We start from the raw sequence: 22,625 nt of genomic DNA, 5'->3' as shown, positions 1-22,625 counted from the left end.
CAGTGTTCTATTTCTCCTTTTGCGTTTTCAATGAATTCTTCAAATTTTTGTTTTATCAGGTCTTCATCGTTCTTTTTGAAAACGTGCGGTTCATCGTCTTTGAAATAATGCTCCATAAATTGCGTTTGGTCGTTTCTTTCTATTGAGAACTTCACTTGTAACCCGAAACTTAGTTTAACGCTATTTAACCTTAGGGTTTCTTGCTCGACCAAATCGGTGATCTTTTCTTTGTTTTCTCTTGCGAACCTCAAAAGATCTTTATTGTTTGGGTTTCTTTCGGATACACCCATTCTCCACACACGGAGCCATTCTTGGAAATTGTTTTGGGATATTTGAAACCCGTCGTATAATGCGTGAACCTCGGGTGTCAACGGCTCTGGAAGGTTTGTTCTTTCCTCCCTCGGTATTTGGCCGTAGAACCTTTGCAGAACATCGGACGAGTATCTTGCGGCAGCCATGTCGGCGCAGTATGCACTGAGCGTGCACTTCTCCAATAGGGAAATTTTCTGGCGCACTTTTGAAGGGCACATCCGCGCATATTGATTACAGACGTTGCAGCTTCGATGGACCCGCTTTTTCGCCAAATTTTACTAAAACGCAGCCACGGCTCTGGCGCACACAGCTCACACGGCTCTGGCGCGGCGCTCGCCGATCTGGCGCAGCGCTCGCGGATCTGGCGCACACACAGCTCACACGGCTCTGGCGCAGCGCTCACACACATACACACACACATGTAAAGTAGGGGTTCTGGCCGCAAGTGAACGCACACAGTGAAAGCGTAACGCAACTCCGAATCTTTAGATGAGGAGTTGCGTTACGCTTTCACTGTGTGCGTGAGCGCTGCGCCAGAACCCCCACTTTACATGTGTGTTCAATCTTTCGTACTTAATTTTGCAGTAAATCGCGGAATAGAAGTTTCTAAGTTTATTTAGACTTAGTGGTAGTTATATGTTGAAAGGATTTTTAAATCTTCTCAACGTCTATTAATTATTCGTAAACTTTGTAGTTGTCGAAGGAAACATTGTCGGTATGTAATTGTTTTATTTTTCTCAAAGGTTTAGTAATATAACTCAGTCGCGGGTCATTAGTTAATAATCTAGTTCCACATATTGTGAATATCCCGGTAATTCAACATCTCCAGACTTAGATATAGCGGAGGTAATGAGACGAACAGCTACGAACTTAGCGTGTACGTGTACTCTGTTGTTTATTGTACCGAAAGATTTGCACTGTAATATTTATCTTTATTGGTTTTTGTCTGTTGTAGTATTACAAAATAAATTGACTTTATCATCTTACAAACTTGTGTCAGTTTACTGAAAACCATGCTTACAAGGCTCTTTTGCAGATGCCGTACAAATGACGAGTATCGGACAAGAAAATTTTCAATCTTGGAAGGAAGGCAAAAATTGATGTGGAACACCGCCACCTCCCCACTACCACCACTAACTAGCATTTCTTTTACACTTATAGCAAGAGTTTGGTGCACCCATCCTTGTGGTACATTAGCATCTAATACGCATGCGTACCAGGTGAGTGTCCCAGGTAGGAGAAACCTAATGGACTGTATGTCGTGACTGTAAGTAACTGATAACTTCGTGTCGGTTTAAACCGAAGTTCAAACTTCGGGTTTCCCGACACGGAGGCATCAGTTACTTGTAAGTCGTGACTGTAGGTAACTAATAACTTCGTGTCGGGTAACCCGAAAAAACTTCGGATTCCCCAACACGAAGTTATCGGTTACTTACAGTCACGACTTACAAGTAACTGATTCCTCCGTGTCGGGAAACCCGAAGCTTGAACTTCGGTTTAAACTTTCGGTTATTCAACACGAAGGTATCGGCTACTTACAGTCACGACGTACAGTATATCAGGTTTCTTGTACGTGAGACACTCCCTAGTACGCATGCGTATTAGAGGATACTGTACCACAAGGATGGGTGGACGAAATTCTCGCTATAAGTATAAAACAAATGCTAGTTAGTGGTGGTGGTGGGGAGGTGGCGGTGTTCCACATCAATTTTTGCTTTCTTTCCAAGGTTGACAATTTTTCTTTGGCCACTTCTTAAAACTGGTCATTTTCAAGGCATCTGACTTTACATATACAAACGTTTCCCGCCAAAAGACTTAGAAAAAATTTTACTATAAAATATGATACCAAACGCGCATGCGTACGTGCAAAGTTGTACCACAAGGACGAGAGCTCTAAACTCTCGCTATAAGTGTAAAAGAAATGCTAGTTAGTGGTGGCTGGCGGGGAGGTGTCGGTGTTCCACATCAATTTTTGCTTTCCTTCCAAGGTTGAAAATTTTCCTGCCTGGTACTCATCTTTTTCAGGGCATCTCCAAGGTTGACTTTTTTCTTTCGCCTTTCCCCACATTGACCATTTCAAAGGCATCTGAAATAAAAGAGAACGTGACTTAAAACTTACAAATATTTCCCACCAATTAAGAGACTTAGAATATTATTCCAAAATAACATGATCGTAACAACTTAGTTAGAAGCTACTTAGACTTACACAATACCTTCGATGACTTACACTTAAAACAATACCTCCGAATTTTAGATGCACTTGTACTTGATGTACCAAAACCGGCACAATCAAAACCGACTGTAGCGAGACACGTTTTTTCACTTGAACTTCCATACTCATTGCGCGATTTCTCAGAAAGAATAGTTTCTTTCACATGTAAATCTGCATGTAGCTGTCCCTAAACCGGCACGATTCAAAATCTATCGTAGCGATTCACGTTTGAAAGGTACTGTTGACGTCTAATCAAGTTAAAGGCCAAATATGCAACAAAAGGTTTCAACCGTTTAAAACCTGTCTAGTTCTGTACCTAAAATTCCTTACACACTCGTAAACTTTTTTTGTTGAATGCCTTGATATGAACGAGATAAGATTACGTATAGCAAATATATAAACAATACGACTTACCAGAGTTTGCCCATCGCGTTCACAGGATTCTTTCGATTGCGTGCATGATGTCCTTGAAAGCCATCTTCTCAAACTTTGAAGCTGCTCGCTGAGGAAACAAAAAGTAGTTAAAAGAAGTTACTCTTATCCGACTGTCACTGTTAACTTTCCGTATAAATTAAAATAAAAGGCAAGAATAAACGCAAATAAGATGCAAATTGTGCCGTTCTTCCGTTCTGCGATAAACACATCACGCTTTTTTTCACAAGGCAATAAGCTATTTTTTAAAATATATATACATATATTTTCCAAAGCGCAAATAATCAGCTCCCCTTTAACCTTTTTTAACGACCAATAGTGATTACGAAAATTGGATATAACTATCCCAGAACGCTGCGATAACTGTAAACATGACAAATTTATAATTATTTGCTTGTTCCACGTTTTAATACTTCAAAGCTGAGGATCATAAATTTTACGTTTGTATCTCTAGCGCGACAAAATTTCCCCCCAAAACAAAACAGAAACAATTAACCACCAAAGTATTACATTGTGTGCGCTGTTTAGGTACGTCACGCTGACTATTAGTGCGCGCCACTCGTATGCTTATGTAGTCAAGTTTTCCGCGCGAAGTCATGTCAAGTCGAGTTGGCGCAGTGGTCAGGTGCGCGCCTCTCGCTCCGGGACTAGACAGAGTCGAGAGTTCGACTCCCGGTCCTGGCGCACAATAGTACTTTTTTTCCTTTTTAAAACCAGAAATTAATTGACCAAACCTTCCTCGTGTGCCAATTTTTAAGAAATCAATTTTTTACCGATCGCTTACATTGAAGGAAAAAGAGCAAAGAATTTATCGTAATGTGTGATTTGCGTTCGACCATTAAAAAACCGATACTTTTTACACGGATGGAAAAGGACGCCAATATGACTTCTCCTGGCCAAACGAACTTGCTTCATGGTTCCAAAACTTTTATAGCTCGATGTATTCGATATTCTTACACTAAATACGCAGTAAAGTTCAGCCAATGTCGCAATGTCGCAATGACCGGTTTCGTTATTCTTAGTAGTGAAATTTCTCTGCCGTTTTGCAACTTGAATTATGCAGAGGTAAAGTTAAATAAAAAATCTCAAAAAAGCTTTCAAGGTTGGTTCATGCACGCTTCCTACAAAATCAATAAAATGGCGGTTCCGCCGCCAAAAATCACTCGCGCGCGAATCCCGCCAGCCACACGTTACATATGGTTCTGAGGTTCTAAAACAGAACACTGTACTCCGGTCTACACAGTAGCATTGGCATGTTATTTTGAAAATTCTCAAACTAAATTGCAATTTCAACCAACACTGACTAAATCGGATCTCGATCGCTGTCACAACCAAACCAAACACCGTTGAAGTATAATGAACGTACAGTAGAACCACAAGTACGCATATTGGACCTATTCGTAGCTATTTAAGATATCTAAGGGGGCTCACCTGTATTCTAGCGAAACCAATTATTATCACGTTCAACATCTTTGTTAAGTTGAACACCTTTGGTTTTTAAACCTGTGGAGGGTAAGAACATTATTTGAACAGTGTTTCCTTTTCATTTGGCGGGTTGGTACTAACGCTAGCTCAATTCAATCAATTTGTATCATGCTGATGTAGACAGTCTAACTTCAAAACCAGGCAAGTTTCTATTTTGAACTGTTTTGATGTGAAAACCACACTATACTAAGGACACAGAAACACAGGGGCCAGAGAAAAAAATATACTTGGAGAACCCAACCCACATCCATCTCTCTGCATTTCTCTCTAACAAAATTTCTCGCCAACAAAAATATCATTCTAATAGCATAAGATTGGTAACAAGACAATTTACAGCATCTTCGGATAATGCAAAGAAGACAATCAACCAAACAATTTTCTTACAACCATTGTGCTATGGTTGGCGAAATGGTGCAAAATTCACAAAGTTTATATTCATTCACATTTAATGTTGTTATTATTATTCACGAATATATTTATTCACATTCAGCAACTAAATTTATATTCAAGAGATATACTAATTCACATTTAACGACGTATTTCGTATTCACGAATATATTTACTCACATTTACGGGATGTATTCATTCACATTCAACGGTTTATATTCATTCACATTCACGATCGAAATATTGGTTTAACACGGTGCAATATTCATTCAACATTTTCTGCGCACCGCCTTCGCGCATCATTAGGTCCCAGCTCACGCTCTACAATTTCTGAACGCAATATGGCGGACGAAGGAAGCCTTATTATATGAAGGGGTAGAACAAAGACAAACGACCCCAAACATACACAACTGAACATAAACGTTACATGGGCTAGAGGAGATAACAGACTGCTCGATGATTTCGGATGAGCAAGTAGATAATCTCGTACAACGTTTTATGAGTGATCATGGGACTTTGCTCGGGTATTCCTTGGTGACCGGACATCTTCGATCATTATAGGTCTCAGAGTTCAACGGGATGGAATCAGGGAGAGTATTGACCGCGTTGACCCTGGAAACTCTAGAATCCGTTGGGCTGTCGTAATTTCTAGGAGAGCGTATTCTGTGGCTGCTCCAAATAGCTTGTGGCATATTGACGGACACCATAGCCTGGTTACTGTCATACATGGGGGTATTGATGATTTTCCTTTAATTAACCTTTAATCTTTAACAAGGTACTCCTAAAACAATGTAAAAAAAAAACTATACTAGCGTTGTTGTTGTGGTTTTTTTTGTTTAAATGTTCTACTAATAACAGAACTGTAGCATTGTCCTAGATTTGTTTCCCTCAGCGACGCAAAGGTTTGAGTGGCCATCAAGGGTGCGAAGTGGTCATAGGGGTGAAAATGTGAGGGTGTCTTACGACAGCCCAGCTGATTCTAGAGTCTCCAGGGTCGACATGGCCAATACTCTCCCTCTTCCATCCCGTTGACTGATCACTCATCATGAAACGTTCTACGGGATTGTCTAGTTGCTCATGCGAAATCATCGAGAAGCCCGTACTCCACAATACGACGTTTCAATGTCCACCTTGAAACAAGAAGCATTTGAGCTTTGTCCACGTGAAACCCGACGATCTTTGTTGCAGAAGGAAAATAAAAATTAGAATTAAAATATTTAGAGAGGAAGAGCGGGCTTTCATTCAGACCCTCTATCCTGGTCGAATTGGGATTTGGAGATGCTGTTTTTTTGTGAGGGGAGGAAAACCGGAGCACCCGGATAAAACCCTCGAGCAAGGCGAGAACCAACCACAAACTCATCGCCGGGTCAAACTGGTGGGAGGCGAGGGTCACCACTGCGCCATCTCTGCTCCCCAAGAACTACCTCCGATATTGAATATCGAGTTCGGAAGACCTCAGGGCTGGTCACAGAATACACTGCAAGGTTTGTGCAGTTTGATGAGTCGTGTCGTATCCATTCTCCATGCAAAAGACATATATTTCCCAGTATTTCATTCAGTGCTGCCCTATGATACTGACGAAAGGTAGTAATTGCTGGAGAGCTACACTCGAGCCTTATTTGGATGTCCTCTCTCAATCCTACTTCCGCGGTGTTCCATTCCCCTTCGCACTCTTGTAGGAGATCGAAAGTTCCTGCCAATGTAACATTTGTGTTTGGGGTCTTTGGTCTTTGTTCTACCCCTTCATATAATAAGGCTTCCTTCGTCCGCCATATTGCGTTCAGAAATTGTAGAGCGTGATCTGGGACCTAATGATGCGCGAAGACGGTGCGCAGAAAATGTTGAATTAATATTGCACCATGTTGAACCAATATTTCGATCGTGAATGTGAATGAATATAAACCGTTGAATGTGAATGAATACATCCCGTAAATGTGAGTAAATATATTCGTGAATACGAAATACGTCGTTAAATGTGAATTAGTATATTTCTTGAATATAAATTTAGTTGTTGAATGTGAATAAATATATTCGTGAATAATAATAACAACATTAAATGTGAATGAATATAAACTTTGTGAATTTTGCACCATTTCGCCAACCATATTGTGCAAGTATTTTATTTTCTTTTAGATGTGCGTGCAGTTTCGATCATAAAACCTACACTGTACAGGTAACAACCCGTTTCTGGCATAGGGTTAGGCTTATAAGGGAGAGACCCCTGGGTTTGCCAGACAACTTTGGCTGAGTGACACATTTTTCAAGGAGTAGATCTCTTGCTACCCTGATGTGACATCATATCTCGAAATCGGACTCAAACCTGCATTGATAATTAGTCTGAAATCTCTCTTAATTATTTACCGAGATTTTTTCCCATTAAAACAGCAAGCAGGTGACTGTTTTCGTCCCATTAACTGATTCTGGCTGCAGAATTTTGTCACAGATTTTAAATCCGGTAAACTTGGGTTAGTTAAACGCGCTGACTGAGGTAACATTCAGCATAGCTGATCAAATAATCAAATCCACAGTAAATGGTAGCAACATAACTTACTTGAGTTTGTCTCTCATGTTAACAAAAAATGTGAGAGGAACTTTGTCAACAGTGTAAAAGATGCTTCGGAAAGTCACCTTGAACATTTGAAACCAGCCACCGTTGATACCTAAAGGAAAAAGATAAGAACCTTTATTTAAGTGTCAAAAACAAAAAATGTTTTACCTTTACTCCACTTCCCTATCAAATTTTGTACTAGTTGTCGTCTTATAATAAAAGACCAAGAATAAACACAAATAAGATGCAAATTGTTTAACGTAAACACATCTACTATGATAATTGTTTGTGTTGCACTACAGCAATTTAACTGACTACAATAAACTGATTTTAAATAAACAGTTCTGAAGCGCGAACTAATAATCAATGCCACGTTGACTTTTCTGAAAGTCACTAAATAAAATTTGCCTTAAATTCAGTAGACAATTACAAATATATAATTGTCTGTGCCATGATTTACACACACGTCATGTTCTTCAAAAGCTGGGTTCATAAATTTATTGTCCCAAGATAGAATTGTACAAAAAGAAAAATATGTAACATTTGAAATATACAGTATGATGTGTGCTGTGATCGAATAGCTGTATTTTTTAGTTATCTGACTCGATGATTGGCTGTCAGGTATACAATGCATTCTGATTGAATAGTGTAGCCAATCGTTTTGCAGATACCCCAACTGATTCTTTGTTTTTTGTAATGCCTTTTATGAGCATAGTAAAATTTCTTGCACAGTTGCATCCAAAACAGAACATTGTGTGTAGATCCACAGGACAGATTACAATTTCAATGAATGGTAACCCCAAATTTGGATCTCTAACAACCCCTCACTTCTTTTCTCATTCTTTCCCCGCTTTTTCTTTTTTTATTTTATTCACTATTTCCTAACTTTCTATTTTTCTATTTAATAATAATAATAAGCAAGCATTACGTGAGGACGATAATAATAATAATAATAATGATGATGATGATGATGACAATAATAATAATAATAAAACATTTGTAACTATTGATAGACTGGCCTGCCTAGACTAGCGCTAGCTATCCGTGGGCCAGTCCAACTGTAAAATGCACATTAAGAAATAAAAAATGATTGATTGAATTATAACCAAACCGAATGTGGGTAAAGCGCAAGTGATTAAGGCCAGTTCCATTTGTACGCCTAGCAGACCTATTTCAAGACAATCTGAAGTTTCCAAATGAGACTACCTGTATTCTGGTGAAACGAATGAAAGATTGTCATGTTCAACATCCTTGGTTGTAAGGTTGAATACCTTTGGTCTTAAAATCCTGTGGAGGTTAAACATTTTATTCGAAGCCTATTAATTAATCAATAAAATTTAATTGTTAATATTAATGATAATAAATTATCATAAATTCTAATCATTATTTAATTAGTAATTTTCTCCTCAGCTTGCAAGTCAACACCAGCCATTTATTTGCCAGAAAATATATAATAAGTAATCAAAACAGTGAATAAAATTGATTTAATACTTGGCAAAATCCTACTCAAAATAGTACATAATTATACTAAGTGAACTGAGTAGTCACATAAGTTTTCAAATTTTACCTGGGTTGTAAAACTGAAGTCAGAAAAAAAATAGATAGGTAAGTTAATTAAAAAGAAAAGAGAAAACTAAAACTTTCTCAAGATCAGTTTCAATAATGCAAAAAGTTGAAATTCAAATCAGAGCAAGTCTATTAGACATTTTTGAACTGTTCTTTTGTAGTATCAGTTTCTTTTACAGACAGGGAAACAAAGGCACCAGACAAAGGCACCATGAAATCAACTCCTATACAGGTCAGTTCTTACACCAATCTCGTGTGGAGTTCAAGATCAATTTTGTCTTGTACTGACAATTTGTTTGTAGGACCAGTCTATGCTTCACAGATCAAGAAATTCAGAGAGAGGTTTTTTGGTGGAACCAGCTCCCTTGTGGGCCAGTTCTTACACCCATCTCCTGTACAAAGCTTGAGATCCATTCAGCACATGCAGAAAGTTCAATTGTTCCTAAACAAGTTTTTTTTTATCTTGTCCTGGCAATTTGGATATGGGACCAGTCTATGCTTCACAGATCAAGAAACTCAGAAAGAGATTTTTGGTGGAACCAGCTCCCTTGTGGGCCAGTTCTTACACCCATCTCCTGTACAAAGCTCAAGATCTATTCAGCAAATGAAGAAAGTCCAATTGTTCCTAAACAAGTCTTTTTTTTATCTTGTACTGGCAATTTGGATGTGGCACCAGTCTATGCTTCACAGATCAAGAAACTCAGGAAGAGATTTTTGGTGGAACCAGCTCCCTGGTGGGCCAGTTCTTACACCCATCTCCTGTACAAAGCTCAAGATCCATTCAGTGCATGAAGACAGTCCAATTGTTCCTAAACAGGCATTTTCTAATCTTGTGCTTGCAATTTGGATGATGGACCAGTCTATGCTTCACAGATCAAGAAACTCAGGAAGAGATTTTTGGTGGAACCAGCTCCCTTGTGGGCCATTTCTTACACCCATCTCCTGTGCAAAGCTCAAGATCCATTCAGTGCATGAACACAGTCAAATTGGTCCTAATCTTGTGCTTGCAATGTGGATGAAGGACCAGTCTATGCTTCACAGATTAAGAAACTCAGAGAGGTTTTTTTGGTGGAACCAGCTCCCTTGTGGTCCAGTTCTTACACCCATCTCCTGTACAAAGCTCAAGATTCATTCAGCGCATGCAGAAAGTCCAATTGTTCCTAAACAATTTTTTTTTATCTTGTGCTGGCAATTTGGATATGGGACCAGTCTATGCTTCACAGATCAAGAAACTCAGAAAGAAATTTTGGTGGAACCAGCTCCCTTGTGGGCCAGTTCTTACACCCATCTCCTGTACAAAGCTCAAGATCCATTCAGCGCATCCAGACAGTCCAATTGTTCCTAAACAAGTCTTTTTTTTATCTTGTGCTGGCAATTTGGATATGGGACCAGTCTATGCTTCACAGATCAAGAAACTCAGAAAGAAATTTTGGTGGAACCAGCTCCCTTGTGGGCCAGTTCTTACACCCATCTCCTGTACAAAGCTCAAGATCCATTCAGCGCATCCAGACAGTCCAATTGTTCCTAAACAAGTCTTTTTTTTTTATCTTGTGCTTGCAATTTGGATGTGGCACCAGTCTATGTTTCACAGATCAAGAAACTCTGGAAGAGATTTTTGGTGGAACCAGCTCCCTTGTGGGCCAGTTCTTACACCCATCTCCTGTACAAAGCTCAAGATCCATTCAGTGCATGAACACAGTCAAATTGGTCCTAATCTTGTGCTTGCAATGTGGATGAAGGACCAGTCTGTGCTTCACAGATTAAGAAACTCAGAGAGAGGTTTTTTGGTGGAACCAGCTCCCTTGTGGGCCAGTTCTTACACCCATCTCCTGTACAAAGCTCAAGATCCGTTCAGTGCATGAACACAGTCAAATTGGTCCTAAACAGGTGTTTTTTTAATCTTGTGCTTGCAATGTGGATGAAGGACCAGTCTATGCTTCACAGATCAAGAAACCCAGGAAGAGATTTTTGGTGGAAAGAGCTCCCTTGTGGTCCAGTTCTTACACCCATCTCCTGTACAAAGCTCAAGAGCCATTCAGCGCATGAAGAAAGTCCAATTGTTCCTAAACAATTTTTTTTTATCTTGTACCGGCAATTTAGATGTGGGACCAGGCTATGCTTCACAGATCAAGAAACTCAGAAAGAGATTTTTAGTGGAACCAGCTCCCTTGTGGGCCATTTCTAATACACCCATCTCCTGTACAAAGCTCAAGATCTATTCAGCACATGAAGAAAGTCCAATTGTTCCTAAACAAGTCTTTTTTTTATCTTGTGCTGGCAATGTGGATGAAGGACCAGTCTACGCTTCACAGATCAAGAAACTCAGGAAGAGATTTTTGGTGGAACCACCTCTGGTGTGTGCCAGTTCTTACTCCCATCTCCTGTACAAAGCTCAAGATCCATTCACTGCATGAAGACAGTCCAATTGTTCCTCAACAGGTGTTTTCTAATCTTGCGCTTGCAATTTGGATGAAGGACCAGTCTATTCTTCACAGTTCAAGAAACACAGAAAGATATTTTTGGGTGGAACCAGCTTCCTTGTGGGGCAGTTTTTACACCCATCTCCTGTGCAAATCAATTTTACGTTGCACTACTGTAGATCAAGAAACTGATAAACTTTTTGGTGGAACTGACCATATCCATATTTGTGTGTCCCTTATTTAACTTTTTTAAAAAATTGTCTTATATTGATGGATAAATCTAATTTTCATTGCCCCCTAATCTATTGAATAACTTTAACTACATGTAGTAAACAATAATATTAATGAAATAGCCTCTGTCAGAAATGAAGGAATGAAATTTTCTAAGTCAGTTAATTAATAGTCACAGAGCCCGACCATAGCCATTCTGGGTTGACAACTTCACAATATTTAATTATTAATTTAAAGGCTGCAGTAATGTAGTTTTTGTGATATACAGAATAAAGTTGGGCAAATACTTAATACCTGAAAACAATTCTGTGTTTCTTGGTATCTGGTCATGATCAGGGAGAACATTATCACTTGGACTCTTTTCTCCTGATGGAAGGAAACAAGTGAAAGATATTTATAAGCTAGATAATATTAAATTACCTCAATGGAATAAGTGTATACATCTACCATATAGGCTTAACATGTTAAATCCACTGTTAAATGCATCACAAATTGATGAGCTTGAGAAAGGTGCAGGGTGTCCAGCAGCATAGTTGTTCAGAAAAATAGGAAAATAGGGAACTGCAATTGAAAAAATACGAAAAAATAGGAACTTTCCTTCAAAAAATTAGGAAAAGAATAGGAGAATCATAATTGATGGACAAAGATAACCTCCCTACACCCCATCAGCTACCCCAATCGACCACTTTAGTTCATTGACAGTGATATACATTTGTACATACAGTGTGATAATGTAAGCATTTTGAATTTTAAAGTTATTCTTCTTCGTCGCTCTCATTGTGATAACAACATCAGTTTGCACAACATTATATTATAAATCTAAATCAATTGAAGAACAATCGGCAATCAGTTGTGAAATTGACATTTGAATATCATGTTTTCCTAGAAACAAGACTAGTGATACTACACTGAATTCATCAGTCCAAATTCCCTGATTTTAACCGTAACTGAACTACTCAGGCTTCACCTTGTTCAGAAACTACGCTGTCTTTTCAAAACTTCAACATCAACCCAGCACACAATAGCAAACACAAATCCTAAGAGAAGTTTTAAAACGACACTTCCCTCTTGACTTGACATAAAACAACAGCTCACCCTTAATTTGACTTTAACAAGACAGTTCACCCTTAATTTGGTTTTCTTTTATTTGATGAACATCAACTTCCTCACATGAGCATCTTCCAGGTTCAAATATGATCACACAAGTGAGCAAGAGTTCAGCATGAGGACATACATTGGATAATTAACCAAATAGCAGGTTGAAATCCTCATCAGCTATTAGAGTGCTCAATAGTTTAACTAGAGACACATCAGACTTAATGACAAAGATATAGAAATCATATATGATGCTCATTTCGAAACGAAACATAGAGAAGTGCAACTGAGCTTAGTGAGCATTATATGGAGCCTGAAGGACCAGAACGTTGAGTACAACATTAAATGGCGTAAGATGAAGGAGAGCAGATCTTATTCGAACACTATAAAGAAATGTAATTTGAGTTTGTGGGAGAAATATTTCATTTTATGTAAACCCAAAGTGTCAACCCTAAACAACAGAAATGAGCCAATATCTTGCTGTAGACATTCTAGGAATTTTTTGCTGAAAAATATCATCACCTTATTAGCCATAGCATCTCACTTGATGCGCCACGTACCACCCTTTTTACATATTGTTCTGCTTTTTTTTTCAAATATCTTTCCCTGTAACCATTTTTTCTAGCAGTTGCCTGATGATTGCTTCTGAAGAAGCATGAAACCCTGAGTAGCAAGTAAATGTCTTAGACCAACTAATCCAGCTTTATACTTCCATTATTGGATAATTAACGTATTTTCAATGGGTTTACAGTTAACAATAAAGATTAGCGAAAAAACTGAGCAACGACGTTTCGGTGTCATCCTGGCACCATTTTCAAGTTAAAAAATATTTGTGCGAAAAGTAAACTAATTTATACCAATGGTAGAGGTGCGAAATTGAATAAATTAAGATTAAGATAGCTGTTCAATGTTCATGTTCATTCCAATGAGGTGTCAAACACTGGTAATGAGCAGAACAGACACTGAACTCATTACCAGTGTTTGACACCTCATTGGAATGAACATGAACATTGAACAGCTATCTTAATCTTAATTTATTCAATTTTGCACCTCTACCATTGGTATAAATTAGTTTACTTTTCGCACAAATATTTTTTAACTTGAAAATGGTGCCAGGATGACACCGAAACGTCGTTGCTCAGTTTTTTCGCTAATCTTTATTGTTAACTGTATTTCCAAATTTAATCTTATAAGAATTTCAATGGGTTTATACAGAATATTATCTGTTGACTTCAACATAATCACATGAACCATATTGATACAGCTACATGTCGATACAATATATAACAAAGAAAATCATTGAGAAATATGGAATCAGTAAATCAGAGCGATGAACAGAAATCCAGTAAGGAACAGAGAACAAAGAAATAGTTACTGTCCCTAATATTTTTGCTAATTTAGAACATCCAAGTCATGACATTGCTTTATGCTAAATCCACATCCGAGCCTATGAAACACCAGAGGCTATTAATCCATTTTCAATTTTGCAAGACATGATGCTTAATTAGCCAAAAAAACAAAATAGGAAAAATAGGAGGTTTCATTTTTAAAAATAGGAGAAAATAGGAATTCATCTGCTCAAAAAAGTAGGAAAAAATATGAGCTGGACACCTTGAAGGTGCCAGAGCTGAGCATGATGGCTATGATTGCTGGAGCCATAGCAAAGATTTCATTCCATTGTTAGTTACGACTGAACTGGAAAACATGGTTAATGTGTTTCACGCATGACACATATGACAAGTTAAAAAATAATAAGGCGTAAAATGAATGTACTATCATTTACAAATTATAAAAACAAAGCGTATTACTTTATTGATGTAGTCCTTTGCCGAAAGACAAATTTAAGAGATATTTGGCAAATACTGAAGTCTTGATCCCTTAAAAATGCTAGATCAACAGCACTGTTCACAATTTTGGACAAAAACTTGTCTTGAATTTTACACCTGCAACATACAGAAATCTCATGGTTATTAATATGGGCAGGCTTTTAGCAAGATGGGTGTCCAGGCATCCTGTGGATGGCCTCTTATTAAAGAAAATCGCTTTATTTTTCATATGTTGCCTTATAGATTGTTCATTTGAGCAGGCCCTATAGCACTTTTGGGACACCCACTTTTTAAATCTTGACCAAAAGCCTGAATGTGGGTAATATCGAGGTACAGTGTACATGTACCGTTCAAAGTTTATGTTCTTTAAACTATGCATAAATTAAAACTTAGACTGGTTTATTTGAAAGAGCTTTTAAGCTCTCCTTTAAAAATGTTGAGTACTTTCCTTGATGCGTGATTGAAAACTTCTTTCAATTGAACGAAGAAAAGGTTTGCTGTTACATGTATGCCATCCTTTCTAAGTAAGTTGTTACCAGTAGTTCAAACACTTCAGCGTGACATAAAGGGACAGGTCTGTAAGGGCGTCTAGTACTTTCCACGGTCATTTCTAGGAAAAATATATCTCACAACCTTGATCTTTACCATGAACAGCTGTGGCTAAATTTTGTTACAGTGCCTAAGAGATCAAAATAAATGACTCACATCTTGTTATTTGTGGATATGGAACTCCCAACAGCTGTGGGGCCCAAAGCGTAAAACCACAAAACACCAAAATTCTAGGGGGTGGGTGGAGTACCGTGAAGCCCCTTCAAAACAGAAAATCCTGGGGGTGAGGGGTCTATCTGGAAAAAAAACCCTCTAAGGAGGGGGGGTTAAGGATGGTTATTTTCTGGAACCACACATTTTAACCCCTCCTGGTCTGCAGTCTGCAGTCTTCATTTTACACTGACTGGTAATTTTCAAATGTTTTTTTACACATGTATACCTTGACAGTGGAGAGACTGATTATTCATGCTAATTACTTCATGAAAATCATTAATAAACATACCTGCTCTATGGTGCCAGATATTCAGTTGTCGTCCTGTACTACCATTCATTTACTCCTTATCTTATCTTTATCTGGTGATGTTCTGCTCTTCATCTGATCCAATCTTGGCTTGTAGTTTTGTTTAACTTCGTTCAGCCAAGTTATCTCGCTTGATGTCCTCTCTGTGTCCAGTCTTTCCACGTACAAGCCTTCAACATTTCGGTTATTTCTCAACGAGAGGTTTACATTTTCTTGTGTGTAACAGCCCCGGGAAAAAGCCTGTTTAGTTTACTAGAGTATTACACTCAAAAAAGTTTGTTCCCTCTTGCACGTGTCTTCCGCCATCTTTGTTATCTCGACCCCAAACTCACTCGGCCATAATGTCGTGTTTGTGTCACGTGATATTTTCGCCCCTAGTCTTAGCCTACAGGGGTTTGGCCTCGGGGAAACTCGCTTTGGAGACGATTTGATTGGCTCAAGAGAGGATCAAGATTCACAGAGGACGTTTGAACAAGAAAAAGACCAAGTTACCGCTGCACAAAACACATTGGTTTTGAGTACAGTTCATGCTTTGGCAAGACGTCAAAACCATCTTCTCCGAAGCACGTACTTGCAAGGTTTGCTTGAAGTAAATTCTTGTCGCAGGTGTTGGTGTTTCATAACGACACTGAACGGAAGGACCAGTCAGAACTTGTTTCCAGTGGCTGAGAGCTAAGTAAGACTTCTCCGCTAGTTGAATTCTTGAACGTGATGGAATACTATCAAGCAAGAAAGACCGTGCTTGACCACATTTCAAAACACCAAGGAGAGAGTTGAAAATACTACGCGTGGCGGAGTATTTTTGACGAACTTCGAGCCAGCTCTTAAACAATCAGTTTCCACAGGTGACAACAAACTGAAAGCTCTCTGGTTTTAAGGAATGCAGTACAATGTAACTTAGACTATCCTCGATCGGGGAACCTCTTGTTAAACGGAAGGGCGATGTAAGCAGTTCCGTAGACTAGTCAGTATGAGGCAAACCAAGGCACTTGCCTCAGTCATTTTTTTTTTCCTCGTTTTTGTTGTTTCTCTGTTGAAAGGGGAAATTGAAACACTGGTAAATGCCAAGGAAAAGAATTAAACCATGGACTTTGCCTCAGTCATAATTTTTTGTTTTGGCTACGGCCCTGGTGAGGCAAATCCAAGGAACGCACAGAAAAGACAAGGAGGCACAGCAGAAAAACGCTAAACGGAATACCTAAAGGAAAAGAAGACGAACTGTATAAATGGAACACAAAACGAAACACAAAACGAAACACAGAGAAGGGCTAAAGGGCAGAACTTCAGAGGCAAAATATTTAGGGAAATATATCACGTATTTAAGATATTGACAAAAAGATCTAAACAAACCAAACACCTTTTCGTGTCACGGTTTTTAATCGTATACTCACTTCATTTTTATAAAATATATTTCTAAACTTTGTTCCTATCTGGTATAAAAAGGCAATACTATTTTTCGTTATATTACAGCCACTTCAATCTACCCATCAACTTAAAAATTACTTAGTCGCAACAGAATAACACAAAACAGACGAGAAATGACTTGTTCCTAATGCAACGTGTGGTTCTAATCAAACGTCACCGGATTTGCTCCGTTCTAGATTTATTACCTCTTACGTTTTCCCGCGCCTACTATCAGTGACTGATAACAAGTTTTCCCGCGCTTACCATCAGTGACTGATAACAAGTTTTCGCGCGCTTAGCATCGGTGACTGGTAACACGTTTTCCCGCGCTTGCAGTCGATTCCGCCTTGTTCCGGCGCTTGCCATCGGTTCAATGTTATCCCGCGCTTACAACTTGATAAATATTTTTTCTGTTCTTTGCACCAGTGACATAATTCTGCTGATTGATTGTTAACGGGAAGTACTACGTTTGCGTAAAAAAAACAAAGAAAGAAAATGCCTCTCTCATAACGTTTAGATACCTTTCACAATACATTTTGAACTTTAAACCCTAAAAATCAGAAACTACCACAAGGCCACAATTGAAATGTGGAAGGCTAGGCAGCCAATATCGTTTAAGATCTACGTCCTCTGACGTTAATTTTTTTGTTTTCTATTACCTAACATAATTTTCTCGGTACTCTGAAATTGGTGGAAGAAAAAATGAATTGCAGCTAAATGCGTTTTTTTTTCTCTAACAACAAAACGAAACACAGCCTTGACTATTTGTGCTTTGGTTGCGGCGGGGTTTTCCACAGTTTTTAGAGCTCCGTTTAGGAGGTTCAGAAGGTACTGAACTAATTCGAACGAAAGAGCCTAAAGAGATAAAAGGAAGGAAGTTAAGATCTCTTGAATAGTCACACAAAAGGGTGATGTAAACAAATCTTCTAATAATACACAGTAAATCATAAACGTACAGCTCAATAGCTTTCATTTCGGTGGTGGCACAGTAAGGCTTCGCCCACAAACTCAAAAGTTAGAAGAGCTTCGTGCGGTATGATAAACAGTATCAGATAAAAGTATCACTCAATAGCTTTGAGTTGAATGGTCCCACACTAGGGTTTCATCCTTGTACAGCATAATAAACAGTACCAGATGAGAGTACTGCTCATTTCATTTGAATGGTCACACACCAGGGTTTCACCCACAGACTTAAAAGTTAGAACCACCTTGTACAGCATAATACACAGTACCAGATGAAAGTACTGCTCATTTCATTTGAATGGTCACACACCAGGGTTTCACCCACAGACTTAAAAGTTAGAACTACCTTGTACAGCATAATACACAGTGCCAGATGAAAGTACTGCTCAATAGCTTTCATTTGAATGGTCACACGCTAGGGTTTCATCCAGAAACTTTAAAGTTAGTACCACCCTGTACAGCATAGTAAACAGCACCACATGAAAGTACTGCTCAACAATGGCACGATCGCTTTATAGCGTTTAGGCGCCTTACGCGCATCGTGATTTTGACCAACTTTGTCTCAATTTCCCCGAACTTGGGGGATATTTTCCAGTCCCAACGACTCTAAACTACCGCGTGATGGCCTATGTTTTCAGTGAAATGGACATAGGAAAAATATCTAAACGCTCGGTGTCGAGCTTCTGGGCCGAAATATAGCCCCACCTCATTTAAAGCCTGATAGAGTAGTCGTGACCGCCTTAGGCTTATCGTGATTTTGATCAACTTTGGCTCGATTTGCCGGAACTTGGGGGATAATTTCTAGTCCCACGGACTCTAAACTAACGCGTGATGGCCATGGTTTTCAGAGAAATGGATAGAGGAAAAATTTTTAAAGGCTCGGTTTCGAACTTCTAGGCCGAAATATAGCCCAACTTTATTTTAAAACTGATAGAGTAGCCGAGACCGCCTTACGCGCATCGTGGTTTTGACAAACTTTGGGTCGATCTCCAGCAACTTGGGGGATATTTCCCAGTCCCATAGACTCGAAACTAACTTCTAATGGTCTTGGTATTCGGTCAAATGAACAGAGGTAAAATGATCGGACTCTTGGTTTCGAGCTTCTTGGCCGAAATATAGCACCACTTCGTCATAAGACTTAAAAAGCAGCCGAGACCGCCTTACGCGCAGGGTGATTTTGACCAAATTTGGATTGATTTCCAGCAACTTGGGGCATATTTTCCAGTCCCATGGACTCTTACCTAAGTCATGATAAGTTTGGTTTTCGGTGAAATCGACAGAGGTAAAAGGATCGCACGCCCGGTTTCGAGCCTTTAGGCGAAAGTATAGCCCCACTTCATTTTAAAACTTAAAAAGTAGCCTAGCTCGGCTAACGATCAGCGTGATTTTGAGCAACTTTAGGTCGATTTCCTGGAACTTAAGGAATATTTTCCAGTCCACGGGACTCTGAAATAACTCCTGGTTGCATTGGTTTTAAGTGAAATGGACAGAATTAAAACGATCGCACGCTCGGTTTCAAGCTTCTAGGCACAAATTTAGCCCCACCTAATTTTAAGACTGAAAAAGTAGCCGAGACCGCCTTACGCTTAGGGTAATTTTTACCAACTTTGGGTCGATTTCCAGGAACTTGCGTGATATTTTCCAGGCCCGAGGTCTCTAAAGTAACTCGTGATTGCGTTGGTTTTCAGTGAAATAGGCAGAGGAAAACTATTTTAACGCTCGGTTTCGAGTTTCTAGGTCTCAATATAGCCCCACTTTATTAAAGACTGAAAAAGTAGCCGATACAGCCTTACGCGCAGCGTAATTTTGACCACCTTTCGGTCGATTTCCAGAAACTTGGGGGATAATTTCAAGTGCTGGGGACTCTAAACTAACTCGTGATGACCTTGTTTTTTCGTGAAATCGGCAAAGGAAAAATATTTGAACGAGCTTCTGGGGCAAAATAGAGCCCGTTTTCATTTTGACTCAAAAAGTAGCCGAGACCGCCTTACCCGCAGAGTAATTTTCACCAACTTTTGGTCTATTTCCAGGAATTTGGGGTATATTTTCCAGTCCCGGGGACTCTAAACTAACTCGTGACGGTCTTTGTTTTCAGTAGAGTTTGTAGAGAAAAATATTTGAACAATCCGTCTCCAGCTTCTAGGCCGAAATATAGCCCCACCTAATTTTAAGACTGAAAAGGTAGCCGAGACCGCCTTACGCGCAGCGTAATTTTGACGAACTCTAAGTCGATTTGCAGGAACTTGGGGTATATTTTCCAGTTTCGGGGACTCTAAACTAACTTGTGATGGCCTTGGTTTTCAGTGAAATGGGAAGAGGAAAAATATTTGAACGCTCGGTTCCGAGTTTCTAGGCCGAAATTTAGCCCCACTTCATTTTAAGGCTGAAAAATAGCCGACACGGTCTTACGCGCAGCGTACTTTTCACCAACTTTGGGTCGATTTCCAGGAAGTTGGGGATATTTTTCAGTCCCGGACACTCTAAACTAACTCGCGATGGGTTGGTTTTCAATGAAATGGGCAGAGGAAAAATATTTGAACGTTCGGTCTCGAGCTTCTAGGCCGAAATATAGCCTCACTTTATTTTAAGACCAGAAAGGTAGCCGAGACCGCCTTACGCGCAGGGTAATTTTGACCAACTCTGGGTCTATTTTAAGGAACTTGGGGGATACTTCCCAGTCCCAGATACTCTAAACTAACTCCTGATTGCCTTGGTTTTCAGTGAAATGGGCAGAGGAAAAATATTTGAAAGCTCGGTTTAAAGCTTGTAGGCGAAATATAGCCGCACTTCATTTTGAAAGTGAAAAGGTAGCCGAGACTGCCTTACGCGCAGCGCAATTTTGACCAACTTTGGGTCGATTTCCTAAAACTTGGAGGATATTTTCCAGTCGCGGGGACTCTAAACTAACTCGTAATGGCCTTGGTTTTTAGTGAAATGGGCAGACGAAAACTATTTAAGCACGCGGTTTCGAGCTTCTAGTTGGAAACGTAGCCCCACTTCATTTTAAGACTGAAAAGATAGCCGCGACCGCCTTACGCGGAGCGTATTTTTGACCAACTTTGAGTCGATTTCCATGAACTTGGGGACTATTTTCCAGTCATGGTGACTCGAAACTAATTCATGATGGCCTTGGTTTTCAGTGAAATGGGTAGAGGAAAAATATTTGAACGCTGGGATTCGAGCTTCTAGGCCGAAATATAGCCCCACTTCATTTTGAGACTGAAAAGTTGGCCGAGACAGCCTTAAGGGTAGCGTAATTTTGACCAACTTTGGGTCGATTTCCAGCAACTTGGGGCATATTTTCCGGTCTTAAGGACTCTAAACTAACTCGTCAAAGCCTTGGTTTTCAATGAAATGGGAAGAGGAAAAATATTTGAACGCTCGGTTTAGAGCTTCTAGGTCGAGATATAGCCCCACTTCATTTTAATTAAAAAAAGTAGCCGAGTTCGCCTTACGCGCAGGGTAATTTTGACCAACTCTGGGTCTATTTTAGGGAACTTGGGGGATATTTTCCAGTCCTGGGGACTGTAAACTAGCTCCTGATCGCCTTGGTTTTCAGTGAAATGGGCAGAGGAAGAATATTTAAACGCTCGGTTTAAAGCTTCTAGGCCGACATATAGCCCCACTTTATTTTAAAACTGAAAAGGAAGCCGAGAGTGCCTTACGCGTAGCGTAATTTTGACCAATGTGGGCTTTGGGTCGATTTCCAGGAAGTTGGGGATATTTTCCAGTCCCGGGGACTCTAAACTAACTCCTGACGGCTTTGGTTTGCAGAGAAATGGACACAGGTAAAACGATCGCACGCTCGGTTTCGAGCTTCTAGGCCGAAATATAGCCCCTCTTCATTTTAAGACTGAAAAGGAAGCGGAGACCGCCTTACGCGAAGCGTAATTTTGACCAACTTTGGGTCCATTTGCCGGAACTTGGGGGATATTTTCCAGTCCCGGGGACTGTAAACTAACTCGTGATGGGCTTGGTTTTCAGTGAAGTGGGCAGAGGAAAAATATTTTAACGCTCGCTTTCGAGCTTCTAGGCCGAAATATAGCCCCACCTTATTTTAAGACTAGTCAAAGGCTCGTGTGAGCCAGCTCATGGATGAATTCGATGAATGTAGAAAAGTTAGTTGAATAAAAAATAGAAGAGGAATTGATCATTGTGGAGTTCTTTTTGGTACAGCAGTGAAAAACAGGAAAATAAACACCCTTTGATGCATGGGTTCTGGTGTCCAGTGGTTGCTTATGGACACCCTTTAGGTAAAGGTCAAGCCAGTTAATGGATAGATTTTTTAGATAGATTTTTTTGTTCATTGTTCTGTAAATCTGCCACTAAATTGTAATAAATAAAGTCTGCATACAGGCCAAATGGCCCACCAGGCTGGAGCTTATCCCGGTTTTTGTAGTGTGAAGCAACTAGGGGTATTTCTACTCTCCCCTGGATGGGATGCAGTCCATTGCAGGGTTTTCCCTAGCATTAGGTTCGCCGGTACCCATTTATACACGGGGGTAGAGAGAGGCACTGTGAGAATAAATTGTCTTGCCCAAGAGCACAACGCAATGTCCACGGTCAGGGCCTGAACCTGGGCCACTTGATCCAGAAACGAGTGCACTAACCATGAGGCTACCACGCCTCCCACCCTTTAGGTGGTTGAATTTGTTCTCCGTTAAAATTACTTTAT

The 22,625-nt window shown here is 39.6% G+C and overlaps 1 long non-coding RNA gene across 1 annotated transcript; it reads right to left on the bottom strand.

Moving 5' to 3' along the window:
* Positions 1-10: 10 nt before the first annotated feature.
* Positions 11-17,723, bottom strand: LOC145471215 (uncharacterized). Its single transcript, XR_014042772.1, has 6 exons — positions 15,566-17,723; positions 11,888-11,959; positions 7,380-7,488; positions 4,388-4,459; positions 2,939-3,026; positions 11-2,398 (listed from the first exon to the last, which is right to left on the bottom strand). It is a non-coding gene; the product is annotated as an uncharacterized LOC145471215 (long non-coding RNA).
* Between the last annotated feature and the right edge of the window lie 4,902 nt (positions 17,724-22,625).

This window comes from Orbicella franksi, unplaced genomic scaffold (assembly GCF_964199315.1).
Source record: "Orbicella franksi unplaced genomic scaffold, jaOrbFran1.1 SCAFFOLD_36, whole genome shotgun sequence".
In the NCBI taxonomy this organism is placed as follows: domain Eukaryota; kingdom Metazoa; phylum Cnidaria; class Anthozoa; order Scleractinia; family Merulinidae; genus Orbicella; species Orbicella franksi.
The sequence above is the reverse complement of the archived record's forward strand: the minus strand, read 5'-3'. Positions and strand labels throughout refer to the sequence as shown.